Raw genomic sequence first — 14,290 nt, forward strand, 5'->3', positions numbered from 1 at the left:
AACCACAGTGCACTGCGCTCATGTGCACACAGTCATGCCGTAGCGCACGTGTACACAGCTCACAGCGTCCCGCCCAGACACCACAGAGCCGGGTATTCATTTCTTCATCACCTGCTCAGAGGCCAGGAGAGAGTGTTCTGTGTAGACATCTGTGCTCACTTCACAATGTGCCCTTACAGCATCACGCCCAGACACCAGAGCGTCCTGTGTTCTTGTTACAGTTTGTCGTCTTCACTGAGCAGACTGAGGATTCTGCCTAGACATCCTGGTGTCCTATGTTAATATCACAGGTCATCTGTACTGAGTTGACAGTGACTACTGTAGATATCCAGTGTTCCTGTTACAGCACACAGTACCCTGTCTACACATCACAGGCCCTTTATCATGTCATAATACACCGGCACAGAGGTTACAATGTCACATATAGACATCATATTGACCTGTGTCATGTCACAAAGCGTGGGTACAGAGCTCATAATTGAATGAAAAAAATAAAAAAATAAAAAAGGAAGTGACATGACAGGTCCTGGGTTTTGGAACCAGATTGGAAAATAAAAAAGAAAAGAAAGAAAAAAGGAAGGACATAGCTGCTCCTAGGTACAGTAGAGGAAAAAGTTTATTGAGGATCAGAGACAACTGGAAGAGTCCATAGTGGTCACGACCCTGAGCTGGGCCGTGTGAGGAGAGGGGGAAGGGAGGGGGTGAACCAGACCAAGAGGCTAGAAAGGTAAACAGTAGATGGAAAAGGGCAGGTAACCAAAATGATTTGGTTATATAGGGAAGGGCAGCTGAGAGAAGAGCAACCCAGTCCCTGGGATGGAGACGTTTGGGGTAGAGAGTGGGTATGCCAGCCAGGAGAACTCTGGAACAGGTAGGGACTGGGGGGACGCAGGGGGAACCTGGAGGCCAGGTCTGCTTTGATGTGTTAGATAGGCCATTTGTCCTCAGCCATTTGTGCAGGGTTTGAGACCTAACAACAGCATTCTGTCTAGACTTTACAGTGCCCCATGGCATGTCAGAGTCCACCTACACAGAGCCCCCATACCATCTATACATCCCAGTCCTTGGTGCTCATGACATAGTACACATTTACAGGTTCACAGTTCAGTCTAGACATCATAGTGCCCTGTGTTCTTCGCACAGTGCACTTTCATATGTCTCAGAGTGTTGTCGGGTCTCGGCCCACTGTAAAAAATCAAATCAGGGTTCACCTGAAAGAGGGAGTGGGGATTGAAAGTAGGATACAGCGACGCGAGAAATAACAAATCAAGTCAGGAAATTTCTCATCAAGATTCACTTTAACCTACAAGTAGAACATTATGGTAGGCAGATTTGGGCCCAGGGGTCCTGCTCAAACTAAGGCACCAGCCAAGGACAATACAGGTAGTAAACTTTAAACCCCTACCCAGATCTAGCCAATGGGCAGAACATTCTCCACAGTTGAGTGGAGAGTGGGGATATGACTTTCACACAATCTCTGGTGCCTCACATTTGACCATGCCCCCTGGAGGGGGAGACCTGGTGGCACTCAGAGGAAGCATAGCAGGTTACCAAGAAGAGACTTGATATCCTATGAGCATATACAGGGGGAGGTAATCCCCCTCAGGAACAGTCATAGGGGAGGGGAATAATGGGAAAATGGGAGGGAGGGAAGAATGGGAGGATACAAGGGATGGGATAACCATTGAGATGTAACAAGAATAAATTAATAAAAAAATAAAAATAAAAAGATTCACTTTAACACCGACTAGCAGGAACATATATAGAGCAAGGTCAATAGGATCTATTCTTATCTCACTCACCCTAGCCCTCCGGGGCAAGAATGCAATAGCCTAAATCGCTCCCTGTAGAACTTCCTAGTTCTCTGAGTAGTTCCCTGTAAGAACTTCCTTGATCCTCTGAGTGGTTCCAAGTTGGGACTTCCCTACTTCTTTCAAAGGTAAATAGTCCAAGGATAGCCTAGAGCACAAGACCTCGTGAGGTAAAGGTCAGCAACTTGAAGGTCACAGAATACAGCCTAAGCACAGGATTTCTGACATGGCAGAATTTGGCATGGGTTCCCACAGAGTGTCCCACTTAGACATACAGTGCCACACATTCATTCCATTGTCACCTGCCTAGAGGACAGTGTCCGATACAGCCATCACAGTGTTCCGTGTTCATTTCACACTGCATCTTTACAAGGCGCACAGTGTGTTACCCAGACACTAGAGTACCTTGTCTTCATGTCACAGTGTGTGTGAGCTCTCAGTGCTTTCTCTAGACATTACTGTGCCTTTATGTTACTGTTCTGTCTCAGTGTTACAGGGGCCTGCCTTCACACCACAACAGATACCTCCACACAACTCACAGTATCTCATTTTGACAACATGCTGCTCAGCAGTCATGGCACAGGGCACCTGGATGAAGCACCCAGTCCTATCTAGAGAACACCGTGCTTCGAGTTCATGTCACAGCGAAACTTCACAGAGTGCCACAGTACTCTTGTGCCCGTGTCACCGTACACCGGCACACGGCACCTCCATGTAGCTATCAACAGTACCCTGTGTTCATGTCATTGTGCAGCGCTACAAAGCTCATGTCTTGACATCATATTGCTCTGCATTTATGTCACAGTGCACTGGTCCAGGGCTCCTATAGAGTTCACAGTGCCCCATCTACACAATGTAGGGCACTGTGTCATGTCACACTGCATCTGCAAAAGGCTCACAGTGTCCTGTGGTCCTGTCATTGTATCCCTTTGTAAAGCACACAGTACCTTGTCTGTAATGGCCCTGTGCCCTATCTAGAAATCACAGGGTCAAGTCTCATGTCATAGTGCATTTGTATAGATCTCACAGGCTCCTGTTTATATCCCCAGTGCCTTTTGCTCATGTCACAACATGCCTGTGCAGAGCATACAGACAGCAGTGTTCTGGTGTATATCTCATGCTACCTTGTACGGGGCTCACAGCAAGATGTACGGAGGTCACAATAAACTTTTTGAATCCCTGTGCCCTGGACAGAGCTCATTAGGACCCATAGAACAAAATCCCCCTTGTAGGCTTCAAAACACACCATTCCCACTTACAGTACATGTGTAGTGAGATCATGGTACAGCTTTACAGAGCTCACAACACTGTGTACAGAGTCATAGTCCACCTCTGACAACCTTACAGTAGCTCCTTTTCAGCTTACACTATGCCCACCTGGTGCTCACAGTATAGGTATATAGTACACCTATATAGAGCTTGTAGTTCCTGCTACACAGTTCACGGTACTTGTGTGTGTGTGTGTGTGTGTGTGTGTGTGTGTGTGTGAAAGTGTGTGCTGCCCTATGTGTAAACCATAATGTGGCTCCACTGAGTCATAGTACCATGTATCACATTTGCCCTACACATACATGCAGTTCCTATGTTCACAGCACATAGAGATTTTGTATTCCAGATAGATCTCCCAGCACACTTCCACTGAGCTCATGGTACCCTGTGCTGAGTTCATATCATCCCCACATGGGGCTTATAATGCACTTGTGTAGAGTTTGTAATGTCATGTAAAACTCACAGCACCCTGCTTAGAAACCCTAGAGCCCTGTATTGCATCATAGTATACCTGTGTAGAGTTCCTGGTACTCTGTAGCTCTAGTGAGCATCTTTATAGCTCTTGGTTCTGAGTTGAATTCATAATGGCTGGACTGAGCCAATAGTGCCCTATATTGAGCACATAATGAAATTCCAGGGATCATAGAGAACTATGTAGAGCTCAGAGAGAGAGAGAGAGAGAGAGAGAGAGAGAGAGAGAGAGAGAGAGAGAGAGAGAGAGAGAGAGTAGCACATAGATTGCAATGCATCAGAATAAAGCTCATATTACTGTGTGTAGGACTCATAATGCCCTGGCTACAACTGTCTGTGTGCTTGTATTCAGCACAGAACACATACTCAAACTCACAGTGCCCTTTATAGGACTCAGCGCCTTGTGTCTAGTTGTTACAGGCTGCAAAGACATCGTATTGCTCAGGATTATGCTAACATTGCCCTTTACAGATGTCATTATGCACGGAGCCCATCATGCTCTTGAGGAGGAGAGATCACTATTCACCTGCTGAGAGCTTGAACTAGTTTTGTATATGGTGGGAGTTTCTTGTATTGACTAGAATTTATTTGGTCTCAAGCAATAGAAGCAGATAGAGGTTAGCTTATGGAAAAGAGGGAGTGGTGGGGAAAATGTATGCAGTTCAAAGAACTAAAGAAAGGCAGAATACTTTAACCTCTCGGTGTAGAGGACCTAAAAAGGTTTGGAAAAGCTAAAAAAATAAAAAATAAAAAAAATTAAAAAAAAAGGAATTTATGGGTGGCTTCTGTGAAGGATGTGCTCTGGGAACCCAACTCTTTTGGGGATCAAGTGAAGTCATTGGTGAGTGTGTATTTTTGACAGGCAAGGCCACATCAAGGACCTCGCGCCCATAGGAATGGCAGTGCCTTCCCCTGTCAGGCTCAGAGGAGTGGGAAGGCCTCGGAGAGTCTCGGCCACAGCTGTGGGAGACTGCGGCCCAAGATTGCTCCCTACACACAGAGATCAGCTGGCCCGCTTCTGCACTCGGCTGTGTGCAATAAAGGGCTGGGTTCCCAGGCTGTTGGTGCATTTCCATCACAGAATGTAGCCAACTGCAGCACAGCACCCTCAACCTTCACACCATCATACATACGCACCCGAAAGACAGTGGGTACACCCCACCTTACAAGTAGCACAGGCCTGAAGAGGGTAGAAATAGCTTAGTTCCCTGTGTTCTGTTCCTCATCTTTGAGAGACGTGGTCCACATGGCCCCACGTGGCTCACCCTGTCTTGTGTTTTCAGACACTGTTTTATCAGCAGCTCCCAGGGAGGCAGGCGGAAGAGTCTCTGTTGCACAAACGAGGGGACTTCAGGCTTGGAGTAGTGCGTTAACTTAGCCAGTAGATGATTCTGGGTCCAAGCTGGAGCCCTTCACGGCGCCGCACTGTCTTTGTCCACTTCTCCAGCTCCGAATATCCCTGGACCACAGGCCTTAAAGTCAGGCCACCCTGTGTTGTAAGTGAGGGAGAACCCTACCACCCCCCACCCCAGGGTGGTCCTTGCTGTAGATGGGTAGTCGGTGGTAACTTTACTGAAAGCTGAACCTGGGTTTTCATCATTTCCCAGGCTGCTGACATAAGCCTGCACTGGTAGGCACAGGAAGTCTGTGGGATACAGGGAGTCCCAGAAGGGACTTCTAAGGTAGACAGCAGCTGGAAAGCAGCTATGGCAGAGGTGAATCTCTCTGCCCTGGAAAGGTGGCTTTGATGGCTGTGAAGTCAGTCCCGGTGTGACAGATGCCAAGAGAGGTCACAGCCTCCACAGAGATGGGCGTGTGGTTTGTATCTGTGAGTCACCAGAAAAGGGACTTGGTCATACTCTGAAAGCCAGGGAACAGGAACCAAGTTGTCCCTAACAGCCAGCTTCCCACTAATGCAAGACTAATTCTCACACATGGCGGCTGCAGAGCAGGAGGGCTACCATCCTGGAGTTAAGGCAGTGGCAGCACAATTCATCTTTACCAGCTTAGCCTGCTGTGGGAGGGCAAGGCCCCTGCACCACTGTGACAATTAAACTCTGCCAGGGCCTCAGGGACTGCAGCCCAATTCTGCAGTCTCCAAGCCACAGGACAACAGATTTGAGAGCTTTGTTTTTTGTTTTTTGCTTTTAAAGGAAAAGCCCAAGTAGGAGATGACCAGCGAGTGCCACTCTGTCCCTGGAGACCCAGGGAGCCCAAATCAAGCTTATATTCTTGGAACATGAAAGGAAACTCGGTGGCTTATTTTTTTTCCACTTCGAGAAACATATTTTGAGGAGGAATTTCCAGTGGGAGAGAGGGACTAGGGGAGTTTTCTGAGGGTGGCTGTGGCCACTACATATCTGGGCTTCTGTCCTTTTCTTACTGAGAACCAGTAATCTCTCCCCTCACCGGGGCTTGCTGTTGAGCTGGAAGAAAAATTGTCCTGACAGGGAATGGCGCGTCCTCATCACTCCATCGCGTCTGAGATCAAGAGTCATCCTTCTGGGACACACCAGCCATACGACACAGAAGCAGCATAGAAGGGACCTAGGGAGTCACTGACATCTTTATAGTGGGCTCGCTGTGCCCGGAGTTTTGGGGTTGTGCTATTCAGGGTGCAGGCTGACCTGGAGCATGGAGTTGTTGAGAATAAGGTTCACAACTTTGAGCTGGGTGCTGCCAGGGCGTGGGTTGGGCACAAGCCTGACTTTACCTGGCCAGTAGTCTTGGGGCAGCTGCTCAATGGCCCCAGTTCTTACACTATCATGGTGATGAGCATCTCCGTTGGAGTTGGTTCCAAGGTCACATGAAATAAGACTGGATGATCTGCGGCCGCTGCAGACGGGTTTCTGAGCCTCCTCGGCTGGATAGAATCACCCTTGCCTTTACTATGTCTCTATAGATCTACCAAAGGCCCCTTGCAAATACTGCGGCCTGCTGTCCCACCTCTTCAGTTTCTTGTGGTTCTCAGAGGGGTGTCTTTTTCTCAGTCACTTCTGCAGACCTCTCTGGACCCTCTGCTCTGCCCATGTTTCATTTCCTGTGCATCTGCTTTTTGCTTTCTGCAGCAAGGAAAAGCATCAGCAACCAAGGTGCTTACTAAAGAGGTGAGCCTCTCTCTCTGGGTTCACAGCACAGGCCATATGACACGCTGAAACTCAGCGTTTGACACAGTCTCAAGCCATCTGTGTCACTCCGTTATGATCACAAAGCCCCCCCAGATTCTAAGGTCACAGCTCTGGGCATCAGCCATCTGCAGTGTGGTAGGCGGGATTCTGGTTTCAGTTGAGAGCTCCTGCTGGTCTTTAGTTAACAGTGGGCCATGTGTGTGCTGCTCTCACTTTCCTGTGAGACTTTCAAAGAATACATTTAAAAACTAACATAGCTGTTGACCTCTGGGCAGATGGCTTACCGCCTACAGTGCTGAACAGAACTGTGTCTATGGTGTGGTTAAATTCTTAAACCTAAAACCTAAAGGAAGTTGCGGAGTTAAAAAGGAAATCTCCCTGTATGAGAACTGGTGTGTTGGGATCTCACTTCTATTCCTCAGTAGACCCAGGTGATGTCCCATAATCTCAAAGTAGTTGTGGAATATCAAAATACGCATCAGATGCAGTACAGCCCAGTGGCTACGATTTTTGACTTGGGAGTCAGGTTTCCTGGCCATAGCCCATCCGTCACTGGCTGAGTTACTCAGTGTGAGTTTGTTCCAGCTCCCTGGGTCTGAGGCTCCTCACCTAGAAGACAGTTTTCAGACCACGATGAATCAATGCACCATTATTTTTCCCTTCCCATGAGTCTTTATGTGATTATTGCTTTATTGCTGGTGATGTGATTTAAAAAAAAAAAAAAAAAGAATCAAAGTGCCACTTTCCTGCTTTCTATTCATTACTTTTGCATTTAAGGGCCTGGAGTTTCTTCTCTGTGGCTCTGACATGGTACCTGCACAGATGCTGCCCTGGCAGAGGCCTGGCTCTCGCACTGTTTTCACCAGCTTGGCTGGTGAGTTCAGAGTGTTGGAACTGTTCACTGGCTGGCTGAAGAAGGCAGGCAGGTGTCTCTCCCACCCACTCTCTCTAGGGGATACAGCGCAGGATCAGTCACCCCTTACCCACCTTGGCTGAATCCCACTCCCTGAGTCAATGGTTGCCCATCATAGTACCTGGGTATTCTGCCAGGCGCTCAGTTGCTCTTGCACGCTGTCATCCCCCATCTCTACCAAAGATACTCCACAGAATTGAGGAGGGAGAAGATGTGTTTCTCTTCTTGAGATATATTAGGTTAGCAAGAGGTGACAGACCTGGAGGGAGATAGCTTTCCCAGCCCAGATCCCAGCAGGAACCTTCAAGGCAGACAGCAAGAGTGTTTCCATGATCAACCCCTTGATGTTTCCACATCCGAGAAAGAGCAGAATGGCAGCAGATTTGAACCAGACCCAGGGACACAAGGCTCCTAGAGGTACTGCCACTGCTCTGCCACTACCTGGGACCAGCTGGAGGCCATAGAGCAGCCATGCTAGTAACTGGCCACAGCTCTCTGAAGCTGTTGATGACAGCACCCATTACCTAAGCTCCGATATGGGCAGAAACGAGAGCCTTGCAACTGGCTGTGCAATGGCCTTTCCAGAGCTTCAGTGTGACTCCCCAACAGTGACAACTGTCAAGAGAGTGTGGTGGGTTGGGATGTGTGGGCATGCCTTCCTTCCAGAAGCATCCAAGATGCTCTGCCTTGCATGGGCTTGGGTGTACATCCAGTGGAGCACTCCTCCTCTCAGTACGCTCAACCAGAGGTGAAGCCATGGATCTGTAGAATATTGCATCCTCACTGTACTTTGGAAGACAAAAAAAAAAAAAAAAAAAAAAAAAAAAAAAAGACAACATGTGACAATTGTTGCCAATCTATTTCTACCAAGTATGTTAGTCTGGCTGGCCAGTGAAGCCCAGGGATATGCTTGCTTTGTGTCCCAATGCTGGACTTACATGGATGGCCCATGATGATTGGCTTCTTACGTGGATTCTGGAGACTGAACTCAGGTCCTCATGCCTGCGAGACAGAGACCTTACCAGGTGAGCCACCTTCTTAGCCCTGCATGAAGGATGTGATAACCATGAAACCTCTGGACACCAAGTTCCTCACTGACTCAGTGAGCATCACTGTGGCTCCAGCTTGTACTGCTTACTTCCTCCTGGAAACATAGTAGTGATGATGACAGTCTGCCTCCGCTCTAAGGCGGAGTCTCCACAGCCCATGAGGTGGTAAAGGGGTAAGGCCTTGTTTAGATCCAGTGTCCAAAAAGTCAGCATGGCCAAGGACATGGCATTCTGGGAGATCAGATGCTCTGTGTCTGTGACTGTCACATAACCGCTGCTGCTAAACAGTTTGTTGGATTGATTCAGTGAGATGCAGTTTAAAGTTCTGTCTCTGGATATTATTGTATTTTGTTGATCATAAGCATCTTAACATAGCATGTTGCCTTTAGGTCATTTTTGTAGTCATCAATTCCCATTGTATTTGGTCACTACTTTCTCACGCATAGGGTGTGCTAAGCGCATTATCTCTTACTTCGGTACTTGCCACAGAGGGAAAGGAGGTTACATCTGTCTAGAATAATGTTCACAGTCTGCTTAAAAGCCATGCAAGGAAAAGAGCCGGGAAGCACTTCCTCCTTCCTCCTCCCCGCCAGCACCTGCCCAGCTCCCTGAATGCTCTCCTCTGCTCTTGCACTCTGACAAATGGGCTGTTCCGGGCTTCGGGCTGTCTTCTGACTCACTGGCCTTTCTAGATGGTGAGGCTGCCTTTGCTTTCGAGGGCTAGAATGTTTACCAGGAAGTCCTCTGTGTGTGGTCTTTGTGCAGAGACATCATACCAGTGGCGTCCACAAGCACTGTCCCATTGCTTACCAAATCTAGACAGAAGAGTTGGGATTTTCCAGGCCAGATCATCTACCTGGAGTGCGAGAGCCTGAAGAATTTATGAACTTTTCATACCTTACCTCTTTCCTTAACCTCTTTCTTATTTAGAAAACTGCGCTTTTGCTGGGCGTGGTGGCACACACACCCAGCCTGGGAGTCCAAGCCAGCCAGGGCAGTTACACAGAAAAACCCCATCTTGAAACAACAACAACCACATAAACAAACAAAATGAACAAAACAACAACAACAACAAAAAGCCCCAAACCAAACCAAACAAAAACCAGACCAACCAACTAAAATCCCCTGAGCTTTCTACCTCTATCCCGGCAGAGGAGAGGGTCACGTGATCTGCAGGGCTAACTCACAGACCATATAATAATGACTTGTAATTCTGCTGTCAGGTCATGTTTCCTATGTAGATACTCAGACAAAGCTTTCTGTAGTCTCAAGACAAATCTCCGGGCCTAGCCTGAGGGGACAGTCACCTTGAGCTTGTCCCTGCTTCTTTGCACTGACTGATGGGACAGCCCGCGGCTCAGCTGAGGGACCACACAGTTACAGGCCGGCTGGAGAATCAGCCTCATGTTTCAGGGTTCCAGCCCCCTAGGGCGGAGCTCTTGACTTGAGATTTCCCTTCTCATTCAGGAATGTGTATTCAGGCTTTCTGCATGATGCAGAGGTGTACAGGACACATCACAGCGTGGCTGAACAGTCGTTGTGCACTCACGTCCCAAAGAAGTTAATGGTGTTATAAAAAGAAAAAATTCACCCATAACCCACTGTGAACTGAAGAGAGAGAGAGAGAGAGGGAGGGAGGTGAGGGGTTCAGGGGCAGGCTTGAATTTATTATGTTTCAATGTTCTTATTTTTAAATTATTTGAAACTCAAGGAAAAATGTTGTAGTGTATCCTCGGCCACCCTGGCTTTAGGCATCATCTGTTTGTGCCTGACCTTTCACCTTTGCTCACCCTCTACCACTGTGCCCACCTGAATCGGCTCATTTGAGGTAGGTCCAAGACTAAACTCCATTTCGTCCACAACAGTTAGCGTGTCTACTTGGAAATCAAAGTATTTGAAAACCCAACCCACCACCACAACAGTTTTCTGAGACACAGAGGACTGATCGGCTGTGGCTTGGGCATGCTTGCTCCCTGAAGGTTGGTGAATATGAGCCCCAGTGTTGTGGGGCCAAAGTGTGTGGGGGTGCTAAGGGGTGGTGCTAGTGGAAGGGGGTTGTGCAGTTGAGTCATGATTGCCTTAGGAAGGGGTAAAGTTTGGTTGGCTCACAGAAGCAAGATGTTCCAGGGTGGGACCACCTTAAGAGCTTGGTCTCTTTTATAGATGCCACTTATTAGCCATGGCACATGTGTGGAGGTCAAAGAACAGTCTATGAGAACCAGCTTTCTCTCCACTATGCGGGTTCTGGGGATTGAACATCAGTTTTGGCAGCGGGCTCCCTTACCGCCTAAGGCTCGATTTTCTTTCCTTGGCTATGAGGTGACACATCCAGGGGCTCTTGCCAGGATGAGGTCATCCTTTGGTCACCAGAATTCTGCACCAAATAGACCTCCTTGCTTTATAAAGCGACTGGAAGGAGACCAGTACAATCCATTATTTCAGCGATGGCTACAAAACAGTATAATTTCTTCCTTTGTTAGTTAGAAGTCTCCTAAAGAATAACTTTTGGTTAAACATCGTTTGGTGACTGGGTAAGTATGCCAGTGGTCGAGAGCTGGCTTAGCACGTGCAAGACTCTCCATTGTATCTATAGTGTCACAATCTAAAGCAAATACTGCCTGGTTGTCCTGAGACAGTTCTATTAGCCAGTATACCCACATCTGTGACTCCTGCCCTATATTTATGCTTTTAGAATAAGGGGGTTGCCTGGCATTCTCCACTGGAGAATCTCATGGATTTTTTAACGTATTCAAGATGTTAAAGTTCATTTTGACATCATTACTCCCGCCCCATCCCCTCGTTTTCTTGAGACAAGCGCTTTCTATGTAGCCCAGGCTAGCTTAGAATGCTTGATCTCCCTGACTTGTTGCCTGAGTGCTGGACATGTGGGGCCATCATGCCTGCCTTGGAATCATTATTTTCCCTGCTTCTCTGACTTGCCCGTGATTTGCCAGTGCCTCTTCTGACTGGCTTCTGAGTGCTTGATGCGCTCAGGTTTGAAGCTTTCGCTTGGTGTGGTGTTGACAAATGTCATGGCACATCTTGTGTGCTTTTGACCCCATACCAGTAGCCATCAGATTCTCCTAGGACATTGGTTTTTTTTTTAAAAAAAAACCTATCTCTTAAAAATGGGACTTAAAAATCTCTAGTGGGTGAAAGGATAGCTCGTTGCTGAAGAGTTGCTCGCTCATTCATTCATTCTTTCTTTATGTGTGTGTGTAGTGTGTGTAGTGTGAGTGTGTGTGTGTGTAGTATGAATGTGTGTATGTGTGTGCATACTGTGAGTGTGTGTGTGTGTGTGTGTGTGTGTGTAGTGTGTGTATGTACATGTTCGAATGTGTGAACGTGGAGGACAGAGGTCAACTTTGGGTGTCTGCCTTTTTCTTTCTTGGGATACGGTCTGTCTATGAACTCCTTGCTCACCAGTTGGCTCGAGTGACTACTAGCAAGCTCTGGATGTGTTCCCTGTCCCTACACAACCAGGGCTAGGGTTGTGGGCATAATAAGCCTGCCTGGCTGTTACAGGAGTGCTAGGGTTCCACACTCAGGCCCTCATGCTAGCAGGGCATGCACCTCACCACTGAGCCATCTCCCTAGCCCATGGTGACCATATCCAGTTGTTTAGAGTGGGAAGAATTAGTAACAATACATAAGAGAAATTGTATCATGAGTTCATACTAATATTGTGACTTTGGCATTGCAGGCCTTTTATTTCTCCTCTTTGATTTTTATAAGCATCCCTTTTTACCTAAAATCCTGGTTCTAAACAAGAATAACAGTTATTTACCTGCTTTCCTGTTACATGTTTCAGGATGGTTGTGTCAGCTCCATGGGTGATGGTATGGTTTCTGGAAACTGCTTAAGAGTTTGCTAAAGTCATCATACTTTGTTCTTAAGATCTGCCTCACTGGGGTACAGTCAAACAGCCACTTCACATTTCATCTAGATTAACTCTTCTATTTTATTTATTATTATTATTATTACTATTATTATTATTATTATTATTATTATTATTATTATTATTATTATTATTATAGATTAACTCTTGAGCAATTTCACTTCCAGCTCACACAGTTCACCTACCTCTCTCCAATTTCACCTCTTAAGAACTGCTTCTTCCCCTGTTGACTTTACATTTTATTCTTTTAAGGCGAAGAGCAGATTTTATTTGGTAAAGGCAAACATCATCCAAAAGAGCCCAGATGAGCAAGGTGCGGTGATAAGGGAGCCTCTGGGGCCCACACAGACATCTCACACTGGGCAAGGCACAGGCTTGGGGTGCGGAAATGTCCTCAGCCATTCTGCACCATCCGGACGAGCTCTTCATAATTAATACAGCCATTGCTGTCTTCATGGCCCTCCACCAGCGTCTCTACTTCTTCTTCTGTCATCTTCTCACTCAGTGTGACAGGATGTGACAGATTTTAGCACCCGTGACAGTTCTGTTCCCTTTCTTGTCAAACGCACGAAGGCCTTTGACATAATACTCGCACGTTCCCTGGCCCTTGTTCTTGGCGACCATCTGCAGCGTGGGCAGGAAGTGCTCACAGTCTGCAGCGTGGCCAGGAAGTGCTCACAGTCCACCGCCTTCACATTCATCTCATCACTCCTGGGGTCCCCGGGACCTTGAGAACCTCGGCATTGGTGGGGTTCTGGCCCAGGGCCCTCATCCCGTCACCACATCAGCTGTACAAGATTTTGTCATCACCTGTTTGGTTAAACAGTTGGAAAAGCCTCCTTGAATTCTGTGGTCTGGTCCTCGGTGAAGTCACACATTTTGGCTGCTCAGTTCTGTAAGACCTTTCCCCAGCAGTAATGGCTGAGTTTACATTTTATAATAACACAAGTGCCTGGTGCTGTCCGCGTGGCCGATCTATACACTTCCTTTTTATATTCAGAGAAAGTCCGGCTTCTAGCCCTTTCCACTTGGCCCTTCTCTTGCTGTGATAATCCAACAATGCAGTTTATCTTTCTGTTTCTTCAGGTAGAAGCCAATGCATAGGCACACATGACTACATGCGTGCATATGTGCACTATTTATACTTTGCATCTTACCCCTTGTAGGTAACAGCATATTATATATACTTTTTAGGGAGGTGTTAGGGATCAAACCCTGGGGCTCACACTTGCTATGCACAGACTACTAATGAGTTATATAATTTTTCTGCTGTGTTTTTCACTTATACCAGGACTTCTTAGACCTGTCAGTGGTTTAAATAAAGACACAGAGACTTGTTAATGTTTTAACACTTTGGCCTTTAGCTGGGCAGACTCTCAGCTAACGCATCTAACTTAATGCGGCTATTCTAGCCCATCCATGACCCTCCATGTGGCTAGTTCTCTACCTCTCTGCTCAGCTCGCATCCATCCATCCCTCTCCATGTCCTGCTGGTGAATCTTATGTGCTTTCTTTCTTTTCCCCAGAACCCTCTCTCTGTACAGAAGTTCTGCCTTCCTTTTCCTGCTCACACACTGGCTGTCAGATTTTTATTTTAGTTAATAGGTGAGTGAGGAGGATGAATGTTTGCAGTGGTGGGCCATAGGGATAACAGTACCAAGATGTGGCTAGTGCTCAGCTCTCTGCTGGTATAGCAATCATCAACTGAATATACAGAGATGGCCTTCACAAAATGTACCCCAATATCTCCC

The 14,290-nt window shown here is 47.2% G+C and overlaps 1 pseudogene; it reads right to left on the reverse strand.

Moving 5' to 3' along the window:
* Positions 1 to 12,933: 12,933 nt before the first annotated feature.
* LOC127201662 (myosin light polypeptide 6-like) lies at positions 12,934 to 13,417 on the reverse strand (annotated as a pseudogene).
* Positions 13,418 to 14,290: the final 873 nt, after the last annotated feature.

Source organism: Acomys russatus, chromosome 2, assembly GCF_903995435.1.
Source record: "Acomys russatus chromosome 2, mAcoRus1.1, whole genome shotgun sequence".
Classification (NCBI taxonomy): Eukaryota; Metazoa; Chordata; class Mammalia; order Rodentia; family Muridae; genus Acomys; species Acomys russatus.